Source organism: Crocodylus siamensis, chromosome 3 (assembly GCF_052110815.1).
Source record: "Crocodylus siamensis isolate JL-2025a chromosome 3, ASM5211081v1, whole genome shotgun sequence".
Classification (NCBI taxonomy): Eukaryota; Metazoa; Chordata; order Crocodylia; family Crocodylidae; genus Crocodylus; species Crocodylus siamensis.
Window position 1 is genome coordinate 130,168,210 of NC_143397.1, and position 18,536 is coordinate 130,186,745.

An 18,536-nucleotide genomic window follows, 5' to 3' on the forward strand; every position below is an offset into this window, starting at 1 on the left:
ACTCAAGGCAGACAACAATAGCTTTGGGTAGGGGAAAGTAATATAGAGCTTGAAGGGCCCAGCCTGAACAAAACTAATTCAAAAGTAGTGTTTACAAATACAGTACTGTTTGCAAATAGCATTAGCATCATGCTGAAAAATAGATGAGAAAAGAAAGGAATTAACCCCGTGATTAGCTCTGGAAACAAGGATTCAGGACTCCTCTATTCTACTACTACTCAGGTCTGCACAAACTCACTGTGGCACCTTGGCCAACTCATTTGATATTTCTTATCCCTCCATTCAAAGACATAATGCTTATCTACCTCAAAGACAGCCACTAATTATTGTTTACAAAATACTTTCATGTCTGGATGAAGCAGAAAGTGCATGTGTATTTTACATTGTAAGTCATGAGCAGATGAATTTTCTTTGCAACAGGGATTTGTAATCGACTTGGCATGTTCCCTCTTTGTGCACTTATGACAATAACTATGACACATACATATATACATATACAAATATACAGAGATGTATGTAGGTATTTGTCAGAGTTACCATCATAAAAGACCCAACCCAGCATCTAAGTTTGCATTTATGATGGTAATATACAATTATAGAAATAACACTATATATATATATTACCATCATAAATGCAAACTTAGATGCTGGGTTGGGACCACCTTAAAATATGGCCCTAAGAAACAAATATGCTGTGCTCTTGCTTACTAGGCACATCTGAGTACAAAACAAATGTGAAAATGCAGGGGTGAGTGAGGAAGCCATGGAATTAGAATGAGTTCTAAAAAGAGTATTTTAGAGTATTCTAAAGAAAGTCTCCATCCATGATGCAACAATAAGCCTTTTAAAGTTTACCAGCTTGTAGTCTCCTTTATTTTAGAGGACTTTACCACTTTGCTCCCAGCCTATTCAAATCCCAAATGATTGGTGGACTTCAAGTGCCCTGGCCCCTCAGGGAAAGAAAGAATCACAGAATACAGCTACTACTAGGTTATGCAAGACAAAAAAATGAAAGATCAGGCATGGGGCTCAAGTCATAGTGTCAAACTCAGGGATCTTGATAGGACCCCCTCCCCACAAAAAGGACTCTAAGACCTGACAACTCTGGAGAATGAAGTCCTCTACATAGCCACACAGTGAACATGCCCCGAGTTGGGCCTCACCCTTGACTGATACGTGGAGCAGTTGCACCAGTTTTTAGGACATGGGAGTGTGGCTACAAGAAGTCTCCCTCCACATTGGCCTGGAATGGCAGGAGTAGGGTGGTGATGCCAGTGCAGTGTGAGTTGTGGAAACTCTAATAAAAATAATAATTTTTAGACCCAAACCCCTTGTTGCTTCATTGCAACAAAGTCCACAACAAAGACAGCTATACCTCTAAGAAAAAGAGGTTCCAGCTCACAAGGCCCTTTCAGCCTTTAACTCTGCATAGACACATTAAACAGGGGTGATAATTGGCACTCTTTTTTAGTTGCTTCCCCATTGCAGTCATCTTCAACCTGGTCTCTACCAACTGCAGTATACCACCAAGAATGTTTATATTTTCTGCCAAAAACAAGCTACCAGCCTAGGAAAGCTTGACAGCCAAAGGAAACAACCCAGAATTTTTACTCCCAGTCCCATGCTTCCAGTCCTCTCAGGACAAAACCCATGATATCCCTGCAGTCTGTATTTTCACATACATGAGGAAGAGAAGCCACCCTGCAGGCCATGGTCAGGCTATGAAGGTATGGCATTGCCCAGAACAGCAGCTCAGGGATCCCTGCATAGCATAGGGGTTTTAGTACACTGGTTCTGCCCATTTCCTGCACATTTCTAGCCCCAGTGATGCAGCTCTCCCTTCTCAGTCACACATACCCACATTCCTCCCAGAGGAGTATTTCTCCCACAATCTCCCGCTGGAATAGCTTCTCATGGCCTTTAATGTAGAGGAGAGGATTTTATCTGGCCTCTCCACACGAGTGAAATAGTCCATAAGAATTTGGTTTTATTTGTACCACATTTTTGTTGCACGAAGTATGAAAAAACCTAATAGAGTGCTGTAGTTTTGCATATTTATTGGATAAAACAGCAATCGCCATTACAGTGTTAACTTGCGTGATCTTTTGTTATAGATTGTAGTGCTTGTCATTATTTAAGTTAGATTGGTTAGCTCGTTTTGTTGTTTCACACTACTTGCTATTTATTGGTTGACTTATATAATGAGTATGATTAAATTAATAGATTTTAGAACGTAAATTAGTTTCCATCAATGTTTATTAGCTACATTTGAGGATGTGCTTTAAATAAAAGCACTGCCTGAAATCAGAATTACAGTGTATTTTAATCTTAATGGACCAAAATGAGACAAATTTATCCTTGGTTACGAAGTTGGATTTCTGAACAAGCTCCACATAAGTTTAATGCTGTTATTCCAATTATATTCCAGTATGACTAAGGACAGAATTTGATGCAACGTACCTGTACATTGTGATCAATGGCACAGGAACTTAATGCTGCCCCAATAAAGTGATCACTTTCTATTGATTAAACTTGGCCTACTTACTAGCCCCACAGACGCATCGGAAGAACACTTCCTCAGGCCACCCACCTGACATGAGAATCAGTCAGGGAATCCAGAAGCTAATAACTATGGATACTTGTTCTAAAAAACACAAGCTAAATCAAAAGTGGTTTTTGTCCTCTTTTTGTATTTCCATGTTCAGTGTTTTTGACTGACATTTTACTTCTGCTTCTTGTACAAAAGAAAGTTTCTATCCCCTGACTCCATTTACTGTTACTGCACAGAAAATTTGCCTGTAGGTTTTTGAGTCAATAAAAAAAAAAAGTAGGGACATCACTAGAAATGGTTTTATTTCCCACTGATCACCTGTGGACATGTGTTTGTTTCCATTTTTATTTCAACTTCTTTTGGGATAAAAAGGTCAAGCTCTCACCTGTCATTAGTAATGACTACATTAGGCCTTTTACTAATTTCACAAAGTATTTGAGTGATTTGGTTCCATTCTCCTCTTTTTTCTATTAAGAGAGTGATGGGCAAAAACTGCTTTCCCAAATAGCATGTGTCCTGTTTTGGCAGGACAAGACCATTTGTTTCCGTTTGCTAACTTTGCACTAACTCGTAAGGATTTCTATCAGCCAGTGGAATCACACAGATTATAATACAAAGCCAAACTTTGTCATCTTTCAACGAACTAGCTTTTTATTGGTCTACTTACAGTTCTACTATGAACAGCAAACACTGACTACTCATTAAAAAGTAACCACTTCCACTGCACCATCTCCAGGAAAAACAAACTGGTAAAAGAAACTACTAGCCCCCCTAGATTTCACTTGCATATAATCATATTCGTCGTTTCCTATTGCAATATTCTGCTTAGCTGTTTCATTTTAAACCCGTCTCTACTCCTTTAAAAACAATTAAAGGGGAATGTTAGCCATGTCAACTTGTATCAACCTGTATCTACAGCTAAGTCAGTGTTACAATTAATTGCCTCATCGTCTCAGTCATACCTAAGGAATGTTGTGCTGCTGGTTCAAAGAAAAATAAAAAGGGCCAGATCCTAAGAAGAGTTCTATGAAAATAAAGAAAGCTACAGGGATTTACACACTCAGTCACTCAGGGCCTGACCTTTATGACTAAGAATGGGTTACAGTTTTAGCAGCTGCACTGCTATCACCGTAAATTCTACCCATCTCACAAAGATCAGGAAGAGGGTGGAGACATAGCCATTGGAGCTGACCAGCTACAGGGAAGCATGGAATCGTATAGGCTGCTTGTGTACCGGGCAGTTTCAGAAAGGTTTGGTCCACCTAAAAGTCAGTACTTGCCAAAGATCCTCCAGGAGCAGTGCAGCTTCATATAACCTCTTTATTTGGGGCCCTGTCTCTACTGGTACAACTGTACCTATCATTGTTAAAAGTCATAGAACAGAAAAGAATATATACAAAGTAGCCTAAGACAAGTGTGATAATATTGAAGCCACAATGGCAATGAAAATAAGATACATAGGCAAGAATGAAAAATATAAGCAACACATATACAGGCATATACGCATACACATAGTGTGCATGTAATGCATGTGTGCACACAAAATCATTTGAGGGACTGAAAGAAGTGGCAAGCTGTAAGTTAATGTAAGGTATCTGTCCTTTCACTCTTCTTATATTGTTTTTCAGGCAGGCACTTATATTCCTTTATATTTTGGAAAGAGGAAGGAGATTACTATTTGAAAACATAGGGCACAGACAGAAATGCAACTCCCCATTGTAACTGAGAACATTGCAGAAAGTGTTCTGAGTTACAATGATGCCCTGGACCAAACAGAAGTTCACTGTTGGTTCCAGGGGGAAGAGGAATTTAGCTGCTGGCTGGAACCTGCAGCCGGTTTCCCCTAACAAAGACCCCTCCTCTCTCCCAGGATGTCCCTGTTTTCAGAATGGGAGAGGGGAAAGGGAGCAGCGGGAGCTCAATTCTAGGGGGCTGGAAGGTGGGTTTGGTGAATTGGATCCCCCCCTCACCTCAAGGGGGCTCCAAAACACCTGTCCCACCCTTCAGCGGGGGCTAAAAAAAAACCAGACTGAATTCTCTCCACTCCCTTTCCTCTCTCCCATTCAAAAACAGCTCAAGGCTGGGAGGCAGGACAGACACAAGTTACAGAAGACAGTCTGTTTTGAAACATCTTTATGATCCTTCGTGCAATGAGGGTTCAGATTTTCACCCAGTCTGCCATTTGAAAGCAGTCTGCAGCCATGCACTTGAATTTGGTCATGGACATAGACGGCTTTCCGTAGCCACATCAAATGAAAATTGTCACTACTGTCCATAGTTATTAATATTACTCACTACTTCTTAGTTAAACAAGTAACTGACAAAAGGTAAAAGCAGTACAACATGATCTATGTAGTACCCTGCTGGCTTAGGCCAAGAAGAGGTCCTGTATATGAAGTGCCAGAGGACGAGAGGTTGCTGGGGTCTAAAAGAAGCTTCCTCCTCCCTTCTACCAAAGCACAGGCCACCAAACTAAGTGTCATTAACTAAGAGTAGGCACTATTGCAAGCAGATGGCCTTCCCACACAACACCAATAAAAATAAGGAGTGTGTGAAAGATTGTTTGTTTGGGGTTTTATTTTATTCTGTACCAATCAGTTTGCACAATCATTGATTTATATGAAGACATCTAGATTCCAAATATTTCCCTACTAAAAATAAATACCACTTGAAAGTGATGCGAGAAAATAGAAACATAAAATATTTCATTTCATTGTTATACAAATTTTAAATGGTGAAATAGAAAGACTTGGTTGATAAAATTAAGAGTTGGTCATGCTCTGCTTCTGGTTATGTCCACTGTAGTCAATGAATAAAATACATGTATATCTGGTGAGAGAATTCTAGAATATATAATTTTAAAGGGCAAGATGCAATATATCAACATGCTGTAACTTTCCTCAGAGAGCTATGTATGACCTAATGGGATCTTTTCCCAACTCTAATTTCTGTGATTTTGTGATCCTATTATTTATATTGTATCTTCAAGGTTTCTTGAAGAGTAAATGTTGTAATTACACACTGCACTATAGCATTTCAGAACCTACTGTAAAGGAACTAAATATATAATTATGTGGTTAGTAAATGTAACTGTACAAAACTAAAAAACCTATATCCATGTACTGTAGTTTCATAAGAATTAGTTTCCTGTTATGTTCACAGCAGACATAATGTATTTACTGCTAACTGAAAAGCATTACCAGACTTTCACATGGCATCAACTGAAAGTACCCCTTCAGCCAATACGTCTTATAAAAATTAGAAAATTCCCATCATTGTATCTTAGTAGTAAAGAGCACTTGCACATTAATTCAATACTTCCCAGACTTATAGATGCATATAACCTACAAAAAGCACCAAAATAAATCCACCACCAGTGTTACTCCTTTGAAGCACAGCATGAAGAAAGTAGGCTTATGATGCAACTCCACACTGGATTACAAGTGGCAGAAGAAAAATGGCCCCTGACTTCTGTACAACATAGTGTGATAACCAACTAATGTGTGAGAAAGTGCCTTGCAGTTAAAGCACTAAACTGGGGCTCAGGGTATCAGGTTTCAGTACCAAGGTCAGTCACAGATTTCATGGGCAACACTTCAAAATCACCTCCTTTACACTAGACCTCATTCACATGAAAAAGATGCATCAGAAAACCTAAGAACTGCCATTTACTGGGTCAGACCATGAGTCAGCCTTGCCCAGTCTCCAGTAACACTGGCAGAGAGTAGATGCTGAAAGAGAGAGTGAACTCAGTATGACCAGGGCTTTTTCCACTGTTCTTCACCACTTGCAGCCTCCAGCATTCAGGCTAGGGACAGATATTACATATCAACTGGTATAAGTGATCAGCAGGGATCCGGGTTTTCCATTTCCCATGGAGAAATGGAGTAAACTGCAGATTTCCCCCTTTACCAGAGTGAAATGTGGATTTCTCATTTTAGCAGACAAATCCACAGATTTTGTAATTTTGCAGCGAGCCCTCTGTAGGCTGGCAGAGTTGCAGCCTGCAGGGGGCTGGGAGCAGTGGCGACATGTAGGGGTGCATGGGGGTGCACGTGCACCCCCTGAGAGCGCTGGTTCACCCCTGACAGCCAGCATTCCCTGCTTAGGCAATGGGCAGGGGGGGCAGGCAACAGTGCTGGTGCCCCCCATGACAGCACCGGCCAGGGAGTGGTGGCGCCAGTAGAAGTGATCCCTGCAGGTCAGCGCAATCAGCCACAGGGGGACCCCCACCTCCAGGTCAGCACAGTGGGCCGCGGAGGACCCCTACCAGTTGCTGACTGGCCACTGAGGGGGCAAGTGCCCACTCTGACTCAGGAGACACCAGTCGCACATGGCTGGGAGGGAGCAGGAGGAGGGTGGTCAGTCAGGGGGTGCCAGGTGCATGTATAAACGCATGGCCCCAGGCAGCCTGGACAGCAGGTCCTGCAGGTAAGTGAGGTGGGGACTGAGGCCAGCATAGGGAGGGAGTTGAGTGGGGCTGAGGCTGCTGCCCTACTAGGCAGTGTGTGGAGCTTGGGGCCTGGGGCTGCAATGTGTGGCCTCAGAGCCCGGGCAGAGAGCAGGACAAAGCCACAGGTGACTTGTCCAGGGGCAGGGGGGAAGGCTGGCTCCCCCCCACACTGCACACTCCCGGGGGACAGGGAGAACCTGGTTTCCCGAGATCTGTGTGCAGGACAGGGACAGGGCTCAGCGGGCTCATGCTCCATGCCCTGCTGCCCTCCCCTGGGGCCTCTGCAGTAGAACATGTGCAACCTGGTGCAACAGGACACAGCAGGACTGTGCAAGAAAGCTGTTTGCCCCTGCAAGCTCCACACCGCCCTGGTGACAATTCCCCTGCATGCACGGGTGGTGGCACAGGGTTGTGTCCCTCACTGCTATCCTCATGCACAAGGGAAGTATAGCCATGGCAGCATAGAGCTTGCAGAGGCAAGCAGCTTTCCAGCATGGCTCTGCTGTGCCTGATCACGCTGTGGAAGCCCCGGGGAGGGCAGCAGGGCAGGGCGCATGAGACCACAGCACACATCTGCAGTCCCGCACAGATATGGGGGTCACAGGTCCCCCTTTTCCCCCAGGAGTGCACACTGCAGCAGGGAGCCAGCCCCAGCCACACCCAAGCCTGCAGCAGGCAGGCAGCAGGTGGGGGAGCCAGCTCTGTGCCCCTTCTCCTGCAGTGGCAGCTGCCTTCTGTTGGGGCAGGAGCTGTGGGTGAGGGACAAAGGGTACCAGTAGGGCTGGGGGGACTGTGGGGTGAGTGAGGGTCACCAGTAGGGCTGGAAGGATGTTGTGGGGGGAGTGAGGGGAACCAGCAGAGCTTGGAGGGGCTCGGGGGAGCTTTAATTTTAATTATGGATTTGAGGGGGATTATTAGAGAATTTGCAATTTTTTAATCAGAGAAAACCAGGATCCCTGGTGATCAGAAACCAGCTCAAATCTGTAACACAATGGAAGTTGAGCGCACGTAAACTACTTTCAAAATGGCCAAAACCAGTTTAAGAGAAGCCTGGATGGATGTAGTATCAGATTTAACTGATTTAGGTTAAATCAGTTTATTAAACGTCTGTCACAGAGCCCCTCCAGATTCAAATTCATTCACAGTCTCCCAGCATCCCAAAATGCTTTGCACCACCCCTGCAACTCCCACCACTTGGGCATTACCCAGGCACTTATATCACATATATATGCCCCAACTCAAGGCACACATTTGCAAATGAGGGAACTTTGTGATTCCCCATTTGCAGAGATGTGCCCCAAGTTGCAGCACTGTAGTACAACATGTGCACCCAGGGAATCCCAGTGCACACTTCTACAAGCAGAAGACCTGGGCGGGTGCTTCTGAAATCTCAGGGGCCCTGCAGATGAGCTCCTGAGGCATGAAGGGTTGGACCCCTGAGGCCCTGGAGTTACCTACTCTGGACATCTGGAGAAAACAGGCAGCTCTGGTCTGCCCACACTCTCCCACCATAAAGCAAACAGACATCCACCACAAAAAAACAGCACACATGTTTACCTCCTATTGTCACAGCCACAATTTTGGGCATTTGTGGTAGGGCAGGGAACATAGATGCCTTTTTGCTTAGGCTTTGTGCTACCATAAATATTTGTTATGCAACATCTGCTTGCAACCTATGAGACATATTTCACGTGTGTTCATGAGGCATTTTTTCTCAGTTTCTATCCATATTCACCCTATTTCAGTAAGTTTTAAATGCAGGTCTGTGGAGATCACCTGATTTCATATTTAAATTATGAAACAACATGCTTTGCGTGATTTTGACACAAAAAAGCAGGTTTGCTAGAAACAGGGGTGGACAAGCAGACCACACTCTTGTTTTTTCAGTCAGTACTCAAGTACCATAAGCATCCACTCTACCTGAAGGCTCTCAACAACCGTGTGGCTGAAAGAACCCAAAAACATTTCTAGATTGGCTTGACTCATCTCTAGTCAGAACTGCTTTATATTATCAATCTCTGAAAAATTAAAAATAAGGCTAATGAGGTACTGTGATAATAGCTTAGTTGCTCCACTTTGAACAGAAATTATTACCCATATTTTGCCCCCTCATAATTTTGTCCTTTTACTAGCACTGGTATCATTAGCTTTGCCATCACAATTATTCGGGAACTAAGTAAACTGCAGAAATGTGTAAACTGTTGCATAGCTAAATTAAATGCTGTTTTAACTAACAGTTAATAGTGTTTACTGCTGTGTAATAGTAATTTTCATTTTTTACTGTATCTAATGACTTTCTGATGACTCAAATTCTCTGTAGGGATACCAAATCATTACATTAAGGATGAGTGATTTTAGTATGCAATGACTGATCAGTACAATAATATGTAAACTCATGCTTCAGCTAGTAAATTAAATCATTTACACAAGAACGTTTGTCAACTAGGAGTTCCATTACACTGCTGAATTTTAATGTAGAGTCTGCTTCACATAAAACACATGCAGTCTAAAAATTGGTGCCACTCATGTCCCCAGCATTAAAGGACAGAAGGATATTCTGGAATGAAACTGTATAGGGAGGCAACCTTTACTTATAGGAGGGGATATTTCTACAACCTAGTCAAGAATTTTGCTGAGAATTTTGTGAGAGAGCAAAGGTACATGCCTATAGCTCATCGACTTCAAGATGCCACATATGAATACTTAATTTAGTACTTACACAAAGTAAGTGAAAACCACCCCTGTGCAGAGTTCAAATAGAATATAAAGATGCACTTGAGCTAATAGCTACATTAAATACAATCACAGTAAAGCAACAAGGAACATGTAGGCATTTTGCTTTGCAACCAGGACATTTGACAAGTCTTCCACAGTTAAGTGAGCTCCATCCTGCTAATGGTAATTGCATCCTCTCAATTTAGGTTTAGAAAACGCATTGCAAAGGTAAGAACCAAGGAGAAAATCTGGATCTGAATCTTACTGACGTTTAACATACTCCTGATGCAGGCCTTTGGTTTGGCTCATTAACACAATTTAGATAGGCCAGAATTTAGTTGCTGCTAATATGGGATGCCTTATTTTTAGAGCTGGAGACACACCTGGTCCTAAATTTAGAAAATACTTAGCAAATTCAAGTGTATTTGAGGGTACTTGGCCTTTTTGTGCCAGTTTTACATCAGCGTAACTCACTTGATTTCAGGTAAATCAAAGTAGTATTAAAATCCAGCTCCTAATGTTCATAAAAAATATACAAGAACTTTCTTACAGCCATTCTGCTGGATTAAATAGAAGACTGTTTCTCTTGATTTCCCTCTCCCGTGCTCCGTACATTATGCTGTGATACATCCAAATCTCAAGCTGAAAATCTTTGGAGAATTTGGTACTGTATGATTTGCTGAGTTAGATCCCATATCTTATGAAGCATACTACTGGAGAATGATTATGAGCTTCTAATAAAGAAGGAGAGTCTCCACACAGGGAGAAAAGACCTTGTTTGTGCATACATTTAAATCCACATGCATATATTGCCTTTCAAGAACTTAATGAGTCATTTTATTTTTCCCCAAGAGGTCCAGAGTTACAAAAACATTGTATTTTAAACTTGTGAGCTCTTCATTATAAACATATTTTACGTGCTATTGCATTAGGGATATGCTTCTCTGGTAGCTGAAAAATTAAGTTATTGTGCCTAGGTTTTCTTTAGTACTTGCTATGCTTCACCGAAAAATATTCAGCACATGAGATCGGTGGTATGTCAATTGGCTTAAATAATATCTTAGCGTCTGATCCTGCAAACATTTCCTACTTTGTGTGTGGTCCCATGCAATGATGTTCCACACTATGATATTGTGCAATTGGGTGTGTAGGTCATTCCGAGGCAAAAGAACTACACTCATTAGCCAGATTAGACCCTTTGATTTCTGTTCTTTATAGCATCTTGAGAACAAGACCAGCCAACAATTTTGGCACTTCACCTAAAATATAAGAACCTTAAAATGCCCTAAATTATCTGGCAGCTTGCCAACCTGTGGGCAGGCACTAAATAAGTTTTAATTTTTGCACAGAAATCAAATATCGTCAAGGGGAACATTGGGGGCAGGAGGTGGGAGCCCTACTCATCTGGCCAGCAGCTGGATTGACTGGGCTATTATTTCAACAAGTACTTACAACCACTTTTTTGTTGCTTCCTCCCAGAACACCAAAAAACAAAAAACAAAACAAAAGAACAAATAGCAGCACAGATTAACATTTCAACTTCGTATCCATGCACAGACAAAGTGAACCATGTACATAGAACTAATAACACTTTCCCATGCTAAAAACACTATTATACTGAAATGGGAAGAGAGAAAAAGCAATTAGAATACTTACTTTACAATACATTACTATATTACAAATTATGACCAAAGAAAACATGTTTTAATGGGGAAGCAGAGGACCCAATCTTGAAAACACTTCTTCTTATGGGTAATTTTGTGTGCTGACATAAAATTTTTTAATGCTTGAGGGGTCTATACACAAGTATTTGCACAACGGCACAAATGCTTATAGACTTAGGACTTTCAATTTTGTCATATTTAGCATTTTAGTTATACTTTTTTGGAGAAATTCTCCTTATTTTTTCAACAGAAGGTGCATTCTCCTACTGAGACTGTTATTTCAATTTATTAGCTATTATCCATATATGCAGGAGATGGATTCCTTTGGGTAAAATATGGGTAAGTATTCCTGTGAATAAATTATATCCCTAATTCTCTTACCTACTTTCTGCCTGCTATATAATCTTTGCCAGGTCCACTTCTAACTTTCTCAAAAACTTCACGGATCACACATTTTTTTTTCTAAACCAGCCCAATACACAAAAACCCTTCTCTTTCTTCTTTAAAATGTATAGAAGATTTTCTCCACCCCAGCTACAGAACAGTAGAACTGATGCCTTAGGTAGGAAGTATTCATCAACAAGGAATGGGTTTGAGATGCAGAGACTATGTCTTAAGTGGAAATTTGTGAGAGCCACTTTATGCTCAGTGCTCACTAATATCACCCACCTGTGGGAGTTAGTGTGGTATAGCTACCATACTGAAAAATTCAAACCATAGCTTACTGCGTCTAACTTGCTTATGTAGACCAGCCATCAGTCTGTGTTTGGAAAGTGTGTAGCATCTTTTAAAATTCTACCTTCATCTGTTAAACCACCATAAATCTAAATTACAACACACAGGGAAAACAGGAGACCTTGCTCCAAACACACAACCAAACTATTAAGGGGGTCTCAGTCATTCAGAGTGATGATCCCTATCCCTTCCTTCCCTAGCTAATAAAGCTTTCCTCTGTGATAAAACAGAAGAGGAAAAACACAGCAAAGGACTGAGAATGATCTTACCAGCTGGAAGAGAGGAAAGTGAAGCATGTAGCAGTCAAATCAAAATGTCCCCTTAGGAATGCAGCTGCTTCTCTCTCCCAAATTTAAAGGGCCAGCTACTAAGGGGAGGAAGAAGTTGGGGAGAACCAAGGAGGAAGGGAGAGAAAGCCATGAAAACAGAATCAACAGCAGGTGGTCTGTAAACAGGAAAGGAATTCAGTTTAATGAAGGGGTAAATTTGGGGCAAGTCAAGGGCAAGAGATCATAATGGAAAATATCCTGCTGTATTTCCCAGAGATTGAAAATTTGATACAATTGTGTCCATTTGATTCTCTTTTGAAATTGTAGTTCAGAAATAAAATGCAAATGTTCTTCACCACCATTTCATCCTATGTACCATGACTCTTATCAATAAGAACTGTTGCTTTTTCAATAATAAATGAACGGTGCATGAATATACTTCAGGAGCAGTCCTTGAAATATCACATCTCAGAGAGAGGATTTCCTATCATGAAGGCTCAGTTTCACTGAATATCCTGTGAAAAGCCACACAAGCAGGACAGGGAGAATGTCAAGGCTTCAAGGCTAGAAATCCTTACCAAGATGCAATGATAAAGACAATACCATTGATTTGAATGGAGCTAGAATTTGCTCCACTAGCTAGAGACTCTAGAACATTTGCAGTCTGCAGGAGAACTGATTTGATTCAGATTGTCTTCTGCCAAAACAGAAACACAGAAAGAAAGAAGAGAGTGTTTTTGGATAGTTATTGTAATGTATATTATCTAATAATATAACAATAATAAAATAACAATACAATAATAAAATACAATAATAAAATAACATGTTAATGAATACTGGCATAGTAGTATAATATTTTGCTTTCTTTTGCAAACTATGAAAAAATAACTTTAGTGCTTGCGTACCAGTATCTTGGATGTACAGACAGAGCAGAGGAATGTTTGCATGCAAAAGACAGTATCGGACAGAAGTAACTAAGGAATATGACCTTCAGCCAAAGGCTAGAGAAATAAGCCCATTAGACTAAAACTCTGCCATCAGAAAAAAAGGCAGAGTCAGGAAAGTCTCAGAAGCTTGAAATGGCCAGCAAAGCAAATCTGTGAAGGCTAACACAGCAGCAAGCTGATGATACCACAATAAGCTTTTAGAGGAATTAATTTATACGTATCACTGAGAGCTCTTGCACCCGCTACACAGAACTACGCCACACGCCATTTTTCTTGTGAATTGCTTTTTTTAACTCTTGGCTTTGCTTGTGTAAGTATCTTCTTTCTGTTGTCGTGAAAAGCCCACAATACCACTGCACAACAGATTTTTGTCAACTGATATTCACACTTTACCATTTCTTGGAACTCTGAAGTTTCTGCATACATTTGTATAGCCACACTGTCCACTCTGTAGGCATAGCAGTATGTTTTCTACATATAAGGAGATGATTGGCTGGTTATTCCTTATCTCCAATTGAAACACCTCATATTCCAAGAGAGGCCAGAACTAATATTTGTCACCTTGTAACTTTCTGAAAATGCCATTAGTGTGTAACATGACATAATGTGCAGTAAATCATGCAACACCACAATATAATGCAAATTTGAGGCCCAGTTCACCACTGCAACACTTCAGCTTTATGCTATTGTAACTCTGCTGCAATCAGTAGAGTAACACCAGAATTTTTAAAAAAGAACAAAAAAGACAAAAAGACAAAAATAGGGATGTATCAAGCCTATATTATACTCATGGTACAATGTAAGGGAACTGCATTTGTTTCTAGAACTGGGGAGTCACATATTTGGTATAACTACATTTATGTTCTGCAATCATGTGAGAAAAGATGTCAATACACACACAAAAGGGAACAGAGTTAGGGTTGCTATGGAAACCCAGAATTTTCTGACTTTTGTATAATATCCCAACTGTAGCCTTGAATTAATACAATTTTTTGCATTATTGCATGTTCTTGCTTTGGATCTCTCTCTAACATGCATAATTCCACAAGTTCACAAATGTACACCTTTTACCCTGCACATTTCAGACACATAGGGAAGTATTCTCCCACTGCTACACAGTGCATGTGCTTTTAAAATTCCCATTATTAACAAGACTCTCCCATATAATCTCCCAATCTCCGAATGTAAATGCATTATATTAAACTCATTTTTCTCACTATAGATATGAATATAGAATAGTAACATACAAATGGAATGACAGGCATACACCTAAAGATCTATCGTTCTAAACATCATGCATCATATACTTCTTTTCTGTCACATGCAACAGTAAGACAAAATTCTCTGAACAAAATGCATGGTAATTCTCAAAGCAGCACCTCTTTCACAGAGAAGACAGAAGCAACACCAACACTTCAAAACTTTCCACACTGAAACACCAGACGTGAGTACTGAGCATGCAGCTTGCAGCCTTTGGCTTCCATTGCATCATATCTCACGTGCCAGGCAAAATCTGGACTGATCAGAACTTGAATGAAGGATCATGAAGAAAAGCCTTGGTGCTGTGAAATAGCATGTTGCTGACTCACTATGTGTTTCAAAACCCTCTAATTCAATATTGAATTAGTGCTCCAGCTGTGATCTAGTGGTATTGACAAAGACAGTTTTTAGATGAAATGTAAAATCAAGTCCAAGCCATGTGTGATAACCCGGGGACAAGGTTATCAACCTTTGTATGTAGGCAACTGTTTGCTCACTATCACTTATGTAGTCAACTTATTATTGGTGCATGTAAAACCAGTTTGCATGTGCAAAGCAATGACAAACAATGTGCACCCTTGCAAATGCTCTCCATCCACAAGTGGTAGACTTGTATGTTATTGTCTTGCTGTTTAAGTGAGAGAATGAAAGAGGGAGCAAACATCAGTACAGAAACCTGCACTGTTACAATGTGACAATGAGTTATTTATCACATAAAATTCACAGTTTGCACACAAATGAAGAAACGGTGATATCTACACTATGATGAGCTCTACATTAGTTGTCACCACACAGGAAAGATTTGGGAGTCATTATGGACAGTTCACTAAAAACATCAGCTCAGCAGCTGTCAAAAAGGCAAACAAAATATTAGGGATTATTAACAAAAATCGTAACAAAACAAAAAGTATCATTCTGCCCCTTTACAATACACCTTGAATACAGTGCCCAGTTCTGGTCCCCACGCCTCAGAAAGGTTATAGAAGAACTAGAGAAGGTACAGAGAAGGACAACCAGATGATTAAGGGTATGGAGGGGCTTCTATATGACAGACAAAAGGGCCTAGACCAATTCCTTTCAGAAGAGATGCATGAGGGGGGACACAATAAGGGTTTACCAAAAGCTAAATTGTGAAGAGAAAGTAAATGAGGATTTATTATTTACTATCTCTCACAATACGAGAACTAAAGGTCATAAAATGAAACTATTAGGTAATAAGTTTAAAACTAACAAAAGGAAACTTTCTGAACACAGCCGCTCAACTGGAATTTTCACACAGCATGTAACTGAAGTGTGGAATTCATTGCTACCAGATGTTGTAGAAGTTGACAGTTTAACCAGATACAAAAAAGGAGTGGACAAATTCTGGGAAGAAAGGGACATCAGTAGCTATTGAGCATAGGTCTTAGGGGTAAGGCCTCCAGATCAGAACTTCCTAGACCTTCAATTCTGGAGGCTGTAAGTGAGAGGGGAACAGTGAAAAAAGCCCCGGTCATACTGAGTTCACTCTTCCTTTCAGCATCTGCTCTCCGCCACTGTGTGACAGCATACTAGGCAAGATGAACCTTGGTCTGAACCAGTAAATGGCAATTCTTATGTTCTTAACAGTCCATTGAAAGTCTGGCTTACAGTGTAATAAGGCAGGAGAGCTGGCATATTCTACCCAAGAAGTGGCTGCCTTTTTAGCATGGTGTAAAGGAAATTTATACAGCCTAAATACTTCAGGATCTCCTGGAATGAGAGGTTAATTGTAAGACAGTGCTTTACAATTATAACTATAAAAGCATAGTTCCACAGAAAGAGGGCCTCTGCAAAAATCAGGTTGAACAAAAAACAACACTGCAATTATGCTTTTAAATGAAAGGGATTTCCTCTTGTGGTGAAATGCGTCTTTTATTTTCACCCACTTTTATGCTGCTACACCAACTCTTGTTTCAACCTCCTCACTGTGCCACCTTCTAAAGAAGCTGCAAGTCCTGGAAATAAAATGTGCTCTGTACATGGGAACAGGTAAAAATATACTATTTTACCCAAATGAAATTTAAAATAGAGTACTATTATAGTTGTGTTTTAGTCCTCCATCATTATTTCCAGCATCCTTATCATATGGGTGGAGTAAACTTGAAGCATATAATAAGAGTGTACTTCTACTTTTTTTAAAGACTGACCTGCAGTTCAGGTTTACAAACCAAATAACTGTAGTCAGGCGTATTAGTGCTTTAACCTTTTTATTACATTACATACATGACAACAATTAAGGCTCGGATTCTTTCCAATGTATTATCATTTTCTGTTCCCTCTGGCCTTTTTCCATCCATTTCAAAGAATGTACATAACATCAACTGAACACTCTCTCATGGGTTTTTTTTTGTATCATATTGTTGTGTTTCTTTTCTTCTTAACAACTGTCATCCTTTCATACTTAGCCAGCTATGGACTATCTAACAGCAACAGCAGCAGCAGCAGCAAGAGCAACAACAACAAGAAGTTTGGGGGTTTAAAACTCCTCATAAAATTAAATCTTAGATTTAAATTCTCCCTCATATTTTATTGTCTTTTCTTTTCTTTTTCCTGTAGTAAATGGTAATTAGAGTCAATAATCTTTTGCTGAGAGAGCACCTTGTCCTCACAGTGTTTATATCATCATCATCAAAGATCTGCCTTAAGGCCCTGGCGTGTTAATAATTTAAGGTGTGCACAGCCTAGTTATAGCAGGAAGCCTAGTTATTGAGTTTGTAAACCAGCTGATGATTTATGGGAACACCTTTCATGAGTCATGCTCATTAAATAAAATACTTCAGTTTAATAAGGAACATGGGGTAAACAGTTCTTCCCGTTACAGGGTGACTGTGCAATTGGAAATTGTTGATTTTTGTCACCAGCGTAGCCATTACTATTTTGTCTTAATTGTCATGGCAGGGTCAGGATCTGTAAGAGCATGTCTCCCCTCAGAGTACAGATAGCAAGTGCTTAACTGATGCTATCTTTTCTGTTCTTTCTCTTTCTCTCTGCCTTTCCATGCAGCTGATTTACAAGTCAAACCTTTTGATAGTGAAAATGTTAAATCTCTCTTTAAAGGGCTACTAATTAAGAAAACAGAAATGTTCACAGAAATAAAATTACAAGAACAAAAATCAATATATGGGTGTTAAATGTAGCCTGCATTTTAGAGCCATAACCATATTTTACTTTTAAACACTAGAGTTCAGTCTGGCTCATTAGAAATTCCTTGGGATATTGAGGCAGTAAAAGCCCAACATATTGGGCTCTTCTCTTTCACCAAACAAACATGTAAGCTGCGCCCATCATTTTAAAAATCTATTGTATCTTGAGGGATTTAAGGAAGATTATGCAAGGTGGCAGTGCTTACCTTCCTATAATAAAGACTGATATAGTGGTATGACTTACATTTCAAATCCCATTAAATTCCAATTCCAATTGAGCAGGTACGTTCAGAAAGTTTGCATTAGAGAAGGATATGATTGACTAAAATTGTTCTCAGCAGAATGAACTTCTGCCTGGTAAGGGCCTGTCCCTGTGAGACAGTAAATTCTCTCTGCTCCCACTGATGTCACACACTGAAGACACACTGAAGAAACTGGGGGAGCAGGCATCTCTCAGGAAGCACTTGACATCTTGCAGCCTAGGGCATGCTGGATGGGATGCTCTTCCATGGAAGTCAACAGTAGAATGACCATTGGATGCAAGAAGCACAGGATCAAGCCCAGGAAGTTTAATACGATGCTCTTATGGAATAATAAGAAGAAGAAAATAAGTAATAGTATAAAAATGAACACACTTCTTTCCTCAACAGCTTTTAACCAAATGCAATCTAGCTGGGTTCAGTCAAGCTAATAATCTAGCTATAAGAAGCTGTCCAGTATTCAAAGGACAGACAACTTTTCCCAGAAATAGATGATTAACAAACATTGCATTACCCCT